This window comes from Pinus tabuliformis, chromosome 7 (assembly GCF_031772625.1).
Source record: "Pinus tabuliformis cultivar Carrire ecotype Pingquan chromosome 7, CPIR1, whole genome shotgun sequence".
NCBI lineage: Eukaryota > Viridiplantae > Streptophyta > Pinopsida > Pinales > Pinaceae > Pinus > Pinus tabuliformis.
The window spans coordinates 1,609,996,107-1,610,007,444 of record NC_142293.1 but is presented as its reverse complement, the minus strand read 5'-3'; the positions used below and the strand labels follow the sequence as shown (position 1 = coordinate 1,610,007,444).

Here is an 11,338-nt window from a genome sequence, read left to right as displayed (position 1 = left end):
TTAGTTCCAATGCATGTCGAACAACAACAAAAGATTGAGATGATTACATCTGACAAAGAAATCTCTAAAGTGTAAAAGAGAATCAAAGGACAATTGTGTCATCCACGCCCAACTCTAGTGGTTGGAGGAAAGTGGATAAAAAAAAGGTAGGAAAGAGTACAATAGGATAAGTGTAAAAGAGAATCAAACGATAATTGTGTCATCCACGGCCAACTCTAGTGGTTGGAGGAAAGTGGATAAAAAAAAGGTAGGAAAGAGTACAATAAGATAACTATGTGATGAGTTTTTATTGATCTTGGTCACTAGGATCTTTGTGTTTTTTTTTCCAGAAGAAAAATCTATATTTGTTATATTGAGATCATATAAACTGTTATGTTGATTACATGGAAGTATGGATCGGATTGTTCCATCGATCACATATCGGGTCCTTCATAGACGATCTATTGAGGAATACCAAAATAGGAGAAATGTGTTCAGAAACCATAGATACAAAAATTCACATAACATTCACATACATATCCTTGACCATCTGCCGACCAAAGTGGGAAACTATGTTCAAAATTCATATATACAAGAAATCACTGATATGTTGTGCACAGTGCCGGAAAGCCGATGATAATGGAAGCTAGAGGATGTTGAGCCGCCAGAGGAAGGCCGCCTGTAGAATGAAGCCGAAGAGAGATGAGATCTAATCCGGTGGCAGAGAGCCGGTAATTAAGGAGATGATGGTCTCGGGAGGTGGAAGATAATCCTGAAAAACACAGCAACATCGCCATTTCCAAACATGCCAGAGCGTGAGGAGGAAGATGGCATGCCAGAAGGGGCGCTGAGAGGACCACCAGGAGAAAGCATCCTTGACCGAGGGGAAAGAAAGGACAGGAAACCCATAGCATGACGATAGATCGCTCCAAATGGCAGTGGAGACAGAACATTGGAAGAACATGTGGATGTTCGTTTCCAAATGAGAACGACATAAACAGCACTGGCTTGGACCTTGCCACCCCTTTTGTTGAAGAACATCCCATACGAGATTCCTATCATGAAAGAGAAGCCAGCCAAACAGAGTGGATTTGAGAGGGCATTTGGATTTCCATAGCTTGAGTGGGAAGAGGGAAGGAAGAGGCGGCCTGTAAGAAAGGGCGAGGTATAGACGTTTGACGGTAATGGGGTGGGTGGTGGAGTCAGTGGAGGTAATGGTATAGACTAGGATCTTTGTGTTTATACATATGCTTTTTAGCATCTACAATATTTTGTTAAAAATGAATAAAATTGCAATTTTTCCTTAGAAGAGAAAAGAAAACACCAATCTATAAAAATCTACATAGAATTAATTTCCACATTATTTGTTTTTTAAATTAATTAATTAAATAATAATTTAAACTTTATCCCACATAAACAATTTCCACCATATTTTCCATGGAAATCGAGAGTCTCAACTTCTCATTGATTTTAGACTTCTAAATGGGGGAGTGAATGTGAAATAGTTTGAATTTAATTAAACATAACAACTTCTGAACAATTTACGTTATGACAAGGCATATACGAATTCCATATTCCCCTGTTGCCACTATTCAATTTTATTTCTTGTTTATCATTGAAATGTCATTCAACACGATTTCCTGCCATTTCAGTATCGGTGCGTTGGCTGTCCTGTATTTGTCACTGCGTTGAGCTGGAAAAGGCACATGCAACGAGGAGGCCTTCAGTATCCTTGTTTTGGAAAAATGATTTATTTAAACAATGCTGATAAAGAATAATAATTTGACTTTGTTTTTAGCCGGCCATGGCATATGCAAGGACAATGCCTTCAGTATCCCTGTTTTGGAAAAATGATTTATATATTTGAGAGATGCTGTCCGTATAAGTCTAGGTGTAAATGCCAAAGTGTAACAATCCCGCATCAACTTGTTTATCTTTTTTTAATTTTAAATTTTAATTTATAACGCAACTGTTTTGCCGGGATAAAAATCGCGTAGTCTGACGAAACTGGAAATTTCTGCAAAATTTGTATTACAGCTGTTAAATTTCGGAATGCTGGAATAAAAATCCCGTAGTCCGACGAACCTGGAAATTAAAAATAAGTTGTTAAATTTCAGAATGCTGGAATAAAAATGGAAATTTCCGCATAATTTGGATAAAAATGGAAATTTCTGCCAGTTCTTAAATTTCAGAATAATGGGATAAACATAGCTTAGTGGGACAAACTTAGAATTTTTTTTTGCAAAATTTGGATTACAACTGTTAAATTTCAGAATTTTACATTACAGACCTAGAAAAATTTAGATTACAGCTATTAAATTTTCTTATTATCAGAAAGTTATGTTTGCTTGTGGTTTAGATCAATTCATTCGGTCATCTAGGTATATAAAATGTATAAATGTATGGGCGACTCCCGAATATAATATTCACCGGTGACTGCATGCAATTTATTGAAGGGTTGCGTTTTTAAATCCCTTCCATCTCCAGTTGGCATCAGTTGACGCCGCAGTGTCCAACCATTCGTCATGGAAGATCAAGAACCATAATATCATATAATATGAAGTGATAAATCGGGAAACCATAATATCATATAATATGAAGTACTAAATCGGGAAACCTGACATAATAATATGCGAGAATAAGTCCAAACATGATGTGATAATATAACATAAGTTTTGGATTTTTCCATTGGTGCGGCCGTCAGATGTGAGGTGCCTACGACATTATTTTATACGCATTTCTAAGTGTCAACAATATTGTGGGAACTGCAACTCTAATGCCATGGAATAACTCTATAAATAGCCCCACAACTCTGCGCTTCTTCCAGAGTTCAGATCCCTCTTCGCATCTCTGAGCTCCTTCAGTAGTTCAGATCCTTCTCACTGTCTTTCCCTTCATGAATGAGAACATGGAAGCATCGGAATCAGTTTCAGTTGATAATGGTGCCCTCCATACCCTATTATTTCCATTTCCGCTACAGGGCCACATAAAGCCTTTCATGAACCTGGCCAATGTTCTGTCCAGCCGCGGGTTCTATATCACTTTCGTCACTACCGAATTTGTCCAAAGGCGCCTTTCTGAGTCTGGGTCAATTATGACCCGTGAAGATTCCATGATGCAAAATAAGAATCATATGAATATTAGATTCGAAACTGTGCCGGACGGGCTACCCGCCCAACACGGGTATAGTCAAATCAAATTCTTGAGGAGCTCTTCATTTCGATGGAGATTCACGCTCATATTCATTTACGGAAGGTGATGGAGAAACTCCGACGTCTTCCCGACGTTCCTCGAGTCTCCTTCATTGTGCCTGATGGACTTCTATCAAAGACGCAGGTTGTTGCGGACGAATATGGTGTTCCCAGAGTTGCTTTCTGGCCGACCAGCGCGTTCGGTTTCACGTCCTTTTTTCCCATTCCTATGCTCATAGACAAAGGATATCTTCCTCTCAAAGGTAAGCAACAAATATTAACATCTTCCTGTCTCTTTTCCTGTTAATTGCACCCACACATAAGCGATCAGGTGCATCCTGCTTTATTATGATAGAATAGTTTTCATGTTTGACAGATGAAAGCTGCCTCACCGAGGAATATCTTGACGAAGTGAGAATCACTTGCATCCCGGGAATGCCCCCGCTGCGGCTGAGGGATCTTCCAAACTTACTCTTAGTCACAGACATTTCGGATCTGGCTGTTCAATATAGTATGATTCAAGGCCAAGGTACATTATCAGCAGCCGCAGTAATAGTTAACACATTCGAAGAACTGGAAGGCCCAGTCTTAGAGGCACTCAGACTTAACTTCCGTGTATATCCCATCGTGTTGGGTATTTTTCATGGGGAAAATACCAAAAACCAAATAAACAAACACACAGAGGCAATGCTCTGTTTCTACCCTTCCAGGATCTTTTGTGCAGAAGAAGACTTAAAAAAAATTTTCACTGAGGAACAGAGGATTTCACCATAAAATATTTCTATTCATCAAAAAAAACATTTACTTTGTCTCCATATGAGAATTTACACTGCTGGAAAATTCCCAATAACTTTTACTGCTGTAAAACCTCCATTTTACATTTACTGGTGTAAAACACTTTTACATACTGCTGTAAAAAACAAGACTTACAGAGTTACAAAAAAAAAAAAAAAAAAAACGCTCCACCACTTTCTTTATGCACTTGCAAAACCACACATGGTTTTTCTTACACCTCTGTTTTACTAAGCCTCACAAAACATTACAAAAGACATTTGTGCACTGCTGTGCATACATCCTCTGGTTCTCCTTTTTCTTTTACCGCACCATCAACATTTTTCACTGCTGTGAATACCCATACATTTTTTTTACCTCCCGTGTGCAATACATAACATTTTTTAAAAGTCAATACAAAAAACATTAAACTTATTACATACAATTTCCTATTTAATACATGCCGTATATAAATATATATAAAAACATATATTATAACATGCCCATGCTCATATTAAAAGAGCCTCACCAAAATCTTGTACCAATCATTAAATTCTTTTACCTACGGCGGTCAACCATAAACCTTTTACTCCACGCAAAACATTGAATTGATGTGGGTTCGTATGCAGCTCCAGGTGATCAACGGCGGAGAACACGGGAGCAAATCCAACAGTGGAGAACAATATCGGAAGACCAACAAGTGCTGAAAGTTAACCTCCGAGATTCTTACGTTGCGTTACGTCAGGGGTCAACCACGCGTCAGCTCCATATTTTCTCGGAGCTCCTTCCCGGATTATTCCTTCATCGGCAAATAGCTCCGAGAAAATCCGGTGAACGGTTTCTGGCTTGGTTCACGGTTTTTCTTGGTCTGCGTTGAAATTAGATTTCAACACTCCCCTTTAATTTCAACAGCTGGGCATTCAGTCATACCCAGACACTTTCTCAAAAATTCAAAGCTCTTCTGATCAAGTGGCTTTGTCAAGATGTCTGCTACCTGTTCTTGAGTCCTGCAATGTTCTAGGACAATTTCTCCATTGTTCACCAATTCTCTGATGTAGTGAAACCTGGTATCAATGTGTTTCGTTCTCTTATGAAACACTGAATTCTTTGACAATGCAATAGCTGAGCTATTGTCACAAAAGATCACTGTCGCTTTTGCCTGCTCTTGGCCTAAGCTTCTCAACATTCTTCTCATCCACACTGCTTGACATGCTGCTGCTGTAGCTGCCACATATTCAGCCTTTGCTGTAGACAATGCTACAATGGACTGCTTCTTAGAAGCCCATGAAATGGCTCCTGAACCCATATGAAAAACATAACCGGAAGTGCTCTTCCGATCATCTACACTTCCAGCCCAATCGCTATCTGTGTATCCAACCAAATCTGAATGTTCTGAGGCATGATATAGAATTCCAAACATTTTGGTACCTTTGACATACCTCAAAATTCTCTTTGCTGCCTGCCAATGTGCCTCCTTTGGCCTCTCCATGAACCTGGAAATCAAACTAACAGCATACATCAAATCAGGCCTAGTTGCTGTTAAATACATGAGGCTGCCTACAATACTCTTGTACAAACTCGGATCAAAATCCTTGCTGCTGTCCTCTCTGCTGAGCTTTAATCCCATTACTGTGGGAGTGATTGCTGCCTTGCATTCTTCCATCTTAAATCTGCTCAAAATTTGATTTACATATCTTGCTTGAGATATAAAAATTCCTTTTTCATTTTGATCTACTTCTATGCCTAAGAAGTATCTCAAGAAACCCATGTCAGTCATTTCAAATTCACTCTTCATGACTGATTTAAAATTCTCAATAAGCTGATCATCATTACCTGTGAAAATAACATCATCTACATACAAGACAACAATTAAAATTTTACCATCCTTTTCTTTGATGTAGACTGTGGGTTCTCCTTCACATTTGTCAAATTCATTATCTAATAGATATGAATCTATCCGGCTGTACCATGCTCTTGGCGCTTGCTTCAGCCCATAAAGAGCTTTCTTCAATTTGCACACTTTGTGCTCTTCACCTTTCTTCTCATAGCCGAGAGGCTGTTCAACATAAACCTCTTCTTTTAACACTCCATTTAGGAATGCTGATTTCACGTCCATTTGGTAGACTTTCCATTTATTTTGAGCTGCTATGGATAGCACTGCTCTCACGGTTTCCATTCTTGCAACCGGTGCGAAAGTCTCCTCATAATCTCTCCCATACTGCTGCTTGTAGCCTTTGACAACCAGCCTTGCCTTGTGCCTTTCTATCTTGCCTTCAGCATTGCTCTTGGTCTTATAGACCCATTTCACACCAATGACTTCTTTGCCTTTTGGTAACTCAACCAAATCCCATGCTTTGTTTCTCTCTATGGCATTCATCTCCTCATCCATAGCTTCTATCCATTTCCTATCTTTAATTGCTTCTTCAAAATGAATAGGATCATCAACATGACAATACAAGGCAAATAAGGAATTCATTCCTTCTTCATAAATTTCACTTAGATTTCTAAACTTCTTACCTCGTTCACTTGGTGTGCAAGTGCTTGAAGATGCACTTGAATTTCCTCCTTGTGGTGTGCTTGGAGAAGCACTCTCATTGATCCTCAATGGTGTACCTTGTTGTCCTTGTGTTGGCGCTGCTGTTTGGGGATGCATTTCAGCCACCTCCTCTTCATCTTCATCATGAGACAAACAGTTTTTAACATTCACTGTTTTCTCTATGCTTCCATCCCAAGCTTCCTCTTCAATAAATTGAACATCCCTGCTGACAAAGAACTTCTTGTTAGATGGAATGTACAGCCTGTAGGCTTTGGATTCATCACTGTATCCAATGAAGATGCATTTCTCCCCTTTGCTGTCCAACTTCCTCCTTAGCTGATCTGGAATGTGTGCATAGGCCACACATCCAAAAACTCTCATGTGGGTGACTCCTTGCTTTCTCCCACTCCATGCCTCTTCTGGCACTTTGTTCATGACTGCTTTTGTAGGACACCTGTTCAATATATAAACTGCACAATGTACAGCTTCAGCCCAATACTCATTTGGCAAATGCTTTGCCTTCAGCATGCTCCTCGCCATATCCATGATGGTCCTGTTCTTCCTTTCAGCAACTCCATTTTGCTGCGGAGTGTACCGAGTTGTGAACTGTTTATGTATTCCATTTTCTCTACAAAACTTTAGGAATTCATTTGAGATATACTCACCTCCTCTATCAGTTCTCAATACTTTTATGTGCAGCGCGCTTTGGTTTTCAACAAATGCTTTGAAGTTTTGGAATTTCTCAAAGACTTCACTTTTGTTCTTGAGGAAATATATCCAAGTCTTTCTTGTAAAATCATCAATGAATGTCAAGAAATATAGACTGCCTGCTAATGATGGAGCTTGCATTGGTCCACACAAATCTGAGTGGATAATCTCTAAGGGTGTCTTTGCCCTTATGCTCTTCCCTGATGGAAAACTTTCTCTATGTTGTTTTCCCAAAATGCAGCCTTCACACAGGCTGTCCGGTTTCTCTATCAATGGTAATCCTCTTACCATTCCTTTTCTGCTCAATAAGTTTAGACCTCCAAAATTTAGATGCCCGAATCTCAAGTGCCATAACCAGTTCTCATCCTTTGGCACGCTTTGGAAGGCCTCTTCGGTGACTGCTGCCATTTCCCTTTTGTTCTTCATGTCTGCCCTGATCCGGAGAGGGAACATCCTGTTCCTTGTCATCTTCACTTCAGCAATGCATCTTTTGCTGGGTGGTATATCCATGATGGTGCACACATCATTTTTAAAGAAAACATTGTAGTCCTTATGGACAAGCTGTCCAATACTCAAGAGATTACATCTCATTCCGGGGACATAGTATACATCTGCTATGGTTTTCCTTTCTCCTTGCTTTGAAAGTATTTTTATTTCTCCTCTTCCCATAACAGACACTTTACTATCAGTTCCTAGTGTGACTTCTGATTTCACATTTTTATCTAGGGCAGAAAAGAAGGCTATGTTTCCGGTCATATGGTTGCTGCAACCTGAGTCTAAAAACCATATGTCCTCACTATGTGTTTCAGCCATGTTACAAGCTAACAGGACATTTTCTTGACTGTTGTTTTCTCTTGTAACATTTGCATTTTGTCTGCTGTTCATATCATGTTGTTTCTTTCTACAATCACTAGCATAATGTCCATACTTTTTGCAATAATAGCATTGAACATTAGATTTATCATACCTTTGTCCTTGAGCATGATGTTGTCCTCCTTGTTGGCTGCTGCCTTGGCCTTGGTTCTGATTTGGATTGTTGCCTCTTCCTTGTGCATTTGATGAGTTGTTCCTTCCACCTCTATTCTGGCTTCTGCCTCTTCCTCTTTTGTTTCCTCTGCCTTGACCTCTGCCTCTTCCAAAGGACATCTGGGTCTTGAAGGCTTGCTCAAGAGATGAGTTTTCATTCCTACTCAACCTCTGCTTATGTGTTATCAGTGATGCATGCAGCTCATCAACTGAATAGCTTGAGAGATCCTTTGTCTCTTCAATGGTGGTGACTATGGCATCAAACCTTGAGGGTAAGACCCTCAATATTTTCTCCACAATTCTTCTGTCTTCAATGGTTTCTCCATGAGTTCTCATTTGTGTGATTACACCAATCACATGAGTGAAGAATGAGTCAATGTTATCTGACTCCTTCATGTTCAAGTTCTCAAAATCCTTTCTCAACAATTGTAGTTTTGCTGTCTTCACTCTCTCCATGCCTTGATAGGCTGTCTTAAGGGTTTGCCATGCTTCATTGGCTGTCTTAGCTGCTGCTAACCTTGGAAACATACTCTGGTCTACTGCTAGATACAACAATACACGGGCTTTTGAATCTTTCTTCCTATTGTTCTTCAGCAGATCCTTCTCTCCTTGAGTTAATGCATTGAACTCAGTTTCATCTGCTGGTTCTTCAAAACCTTCTTCAACTATTTCCCATAAGTCTTGGGAAGCAAGCAGGGCTGTCATAGTTATTGACCAGTAGTCATAGTTCTTCCCATTAAACTGTGGGAGCTGGGTGTTAAACAAACCCATACCAGTGCTTGTGCTAGCCATTCCTTGTATTCTGATCTATGTCTCTAAATCCTTGACTGTGTGTTTAAAACAGCTGACTGTTTCTTCAGCAACACAAAAAAAACTTTTGAAATACCTGAATCCTTTGATGTCTGAGTCTTCTGTCTGCCTGAGAAGTTTTGCTGCAGCAACAACCTTCTCCCTTCAGCTTCTTGAACTTTTTTAAAGAGCCTAAGCTAGCTCTGATACCACTGTTGGGTATTTTTCATGGGGAAAATACCAAAAACCAAATAAACAAACACACAGAGGCAATGCTCTGTTTCTACCCTTCCAGGAGCTTTTGTGCAGAAGAAGACTTAAAAAAAATTTCACTGAGGAACAGAGGATTTCACCATAAAATATTTCTATTCATCAAAAAAAACATTTACTTTGTCTCCATATGAGAATTTACACTGCTGGAAAATTCCCAATAACTTTTACTGCTGTAAAACCTCCATTTTACATTTACTGGTGTAAAACACTTTTACATACTGCTGTAAAAAACAAGACTTACAGAGTTACAAAAAAAAAAAAAAAAAAAAAAAAAAAAAAAAAAAAACGCTCCACCACTTTCTTTATGCACTTGCAAAACCACACATGGTTTTTCTTACACCTCTGTTTTACTAAGCCTCACAAAACATTACAAAAGACATTTGTGCACTGCAGTGCATACATCCTCTGGTTCTCCTTTTTCTTTTACCGCACCATCAACATTTTTCACTGCTGTGAATACCCATACATTTTTTTTACCTCCCGTGTGCAATACATAACATTTTTTAAAAGTCAATACAAAAAACATTAAACTTATTACATACGATTTCCTATTTAATACATGCCGTATATAAATATATATAAAAACATATATTATAACATGCCCATGCTCATATTAAAAGAGCCTCACCAAAATCTTGTACCAATCATTAAATTCTTTTACCTACGGCGGTCAACCATAAACCTTTTACTCCACGCAAAACATTGAATTGATGTGGGTTCGTATGCAGCTCCAGGTGATCAACGGCGGAGAACACGGGAGCAAATCCAACGGTGGAGAACAATATCGGAAGACCAACAAGTGCTGAAAGTTAACCTCCGAGATTCTTACGTTGCGTTACGTCAGGGGTCAACCACGCGTCAGCTCCATATTTTCTCGGAGCTCCTTCCCGGATTATTCCTTCATCGGCAAATAGCTCCGAGAAAATCCGGTGAACGGTTTCTGGCTTGGTTCACGGTTTTTCTTGGTCTGCGTTGAAATTAGATTTCAACACATCGGTCCTCTACTGCTCTCTCAGTCATTCCATTGTAAAGATAACGATGGATCCTCGGATGAATTGAGTATGTGGAAGGAAGAAAATAGCTGTCTCACATGGTTGGAATCTCGGAAGCCATGCTCTGTCATGTACGTTTGTTTGGGAAGCATTACAGTTTTGTCTAATCAACAACTGCTGGAATTTGCATGGGGTTTGGCTTCCAGCAACCAACACTTTCTGTGGGTTGTCCGAGAAGATATAGCTCATGGTGAATCTGCCATATTGCCCAAAGAGTTCATTGAAGAAACAAAGGATAGAGGTTTGTTGGTTGGGTGGGTGCCTCAAATAAAAGTACTGTCCCACCCTTCTGTGGGAGGGTTTCTGACTCATAGCGGGTGGAACTCCACGTTGGAAAGCATAAGCGCGGGAGTGCCGATGATATGCTGGCCCTTCTATGCCGAGCAACATACAAATGCGAAATTCGTTTGTGAAGAGTGGAGCGTAGGACTGCAATTAAAACAAACGGTGAAAAGAGAAGAGGTGGCGGCGTTGGTGAGGAATTTAATAGGAGGTGAAGAAGGAGACAAAATGAGGAGAAGAATTGGAAAATTGAAGGAAAGTGCGAAGCGAGCGGTGGAGGAAGAAGGATCTTCTAACACCAACTTAGAGAAGTTACTCGGCCAAATAATTCCTCAAAAGAATGCATCGAATGGTAGTCCAGATGGATGAAGCAGACGTTTAAAGAACAACGCAAGTCGAGAGCGCCTATTTTAATCTTTGATGTTACATATATTTCTGCAATTTCTATTAATTATAAATTCAGGTTGTTGAGTTCATCTGCAGCTACAATATCTAATGTTCCAGCTCCTCTTCACGTAGATTTTTACATCATTGCTGATATAGCTTCGTGATCTTCCAACCTCGTTTCAAGCACAAACATAGAGGAGCTAAAACAAGGACACTGGGGTTCCATATATGACTTTAAGTCCCCCTCAAGGCTCAAATAAATCCTTGTGCACTATTAAACGACACTAAGCTAATTGCAACATTTACTAAGATGTGAGAGGCTAAAAAGTCCGCAAAAAGGGGAA

The 11,338-nt window shown here is 39.6% G+C and overlaps 1 pseudogene; it reads left to right on the top strand.

Moving 5' to 3' along the window:
- Positions 1-2,887: 2,887 nt before the first annotated feature.
- Positions 2,888-10,989, top strand: LOC149254337 (7-deoxyloganetin glucosyltransferase pseudogene; annotated as a pseudogene).
- The last annotated feature ends 349 nt before the right edge of the window (positions 10,990-11,338 follow it).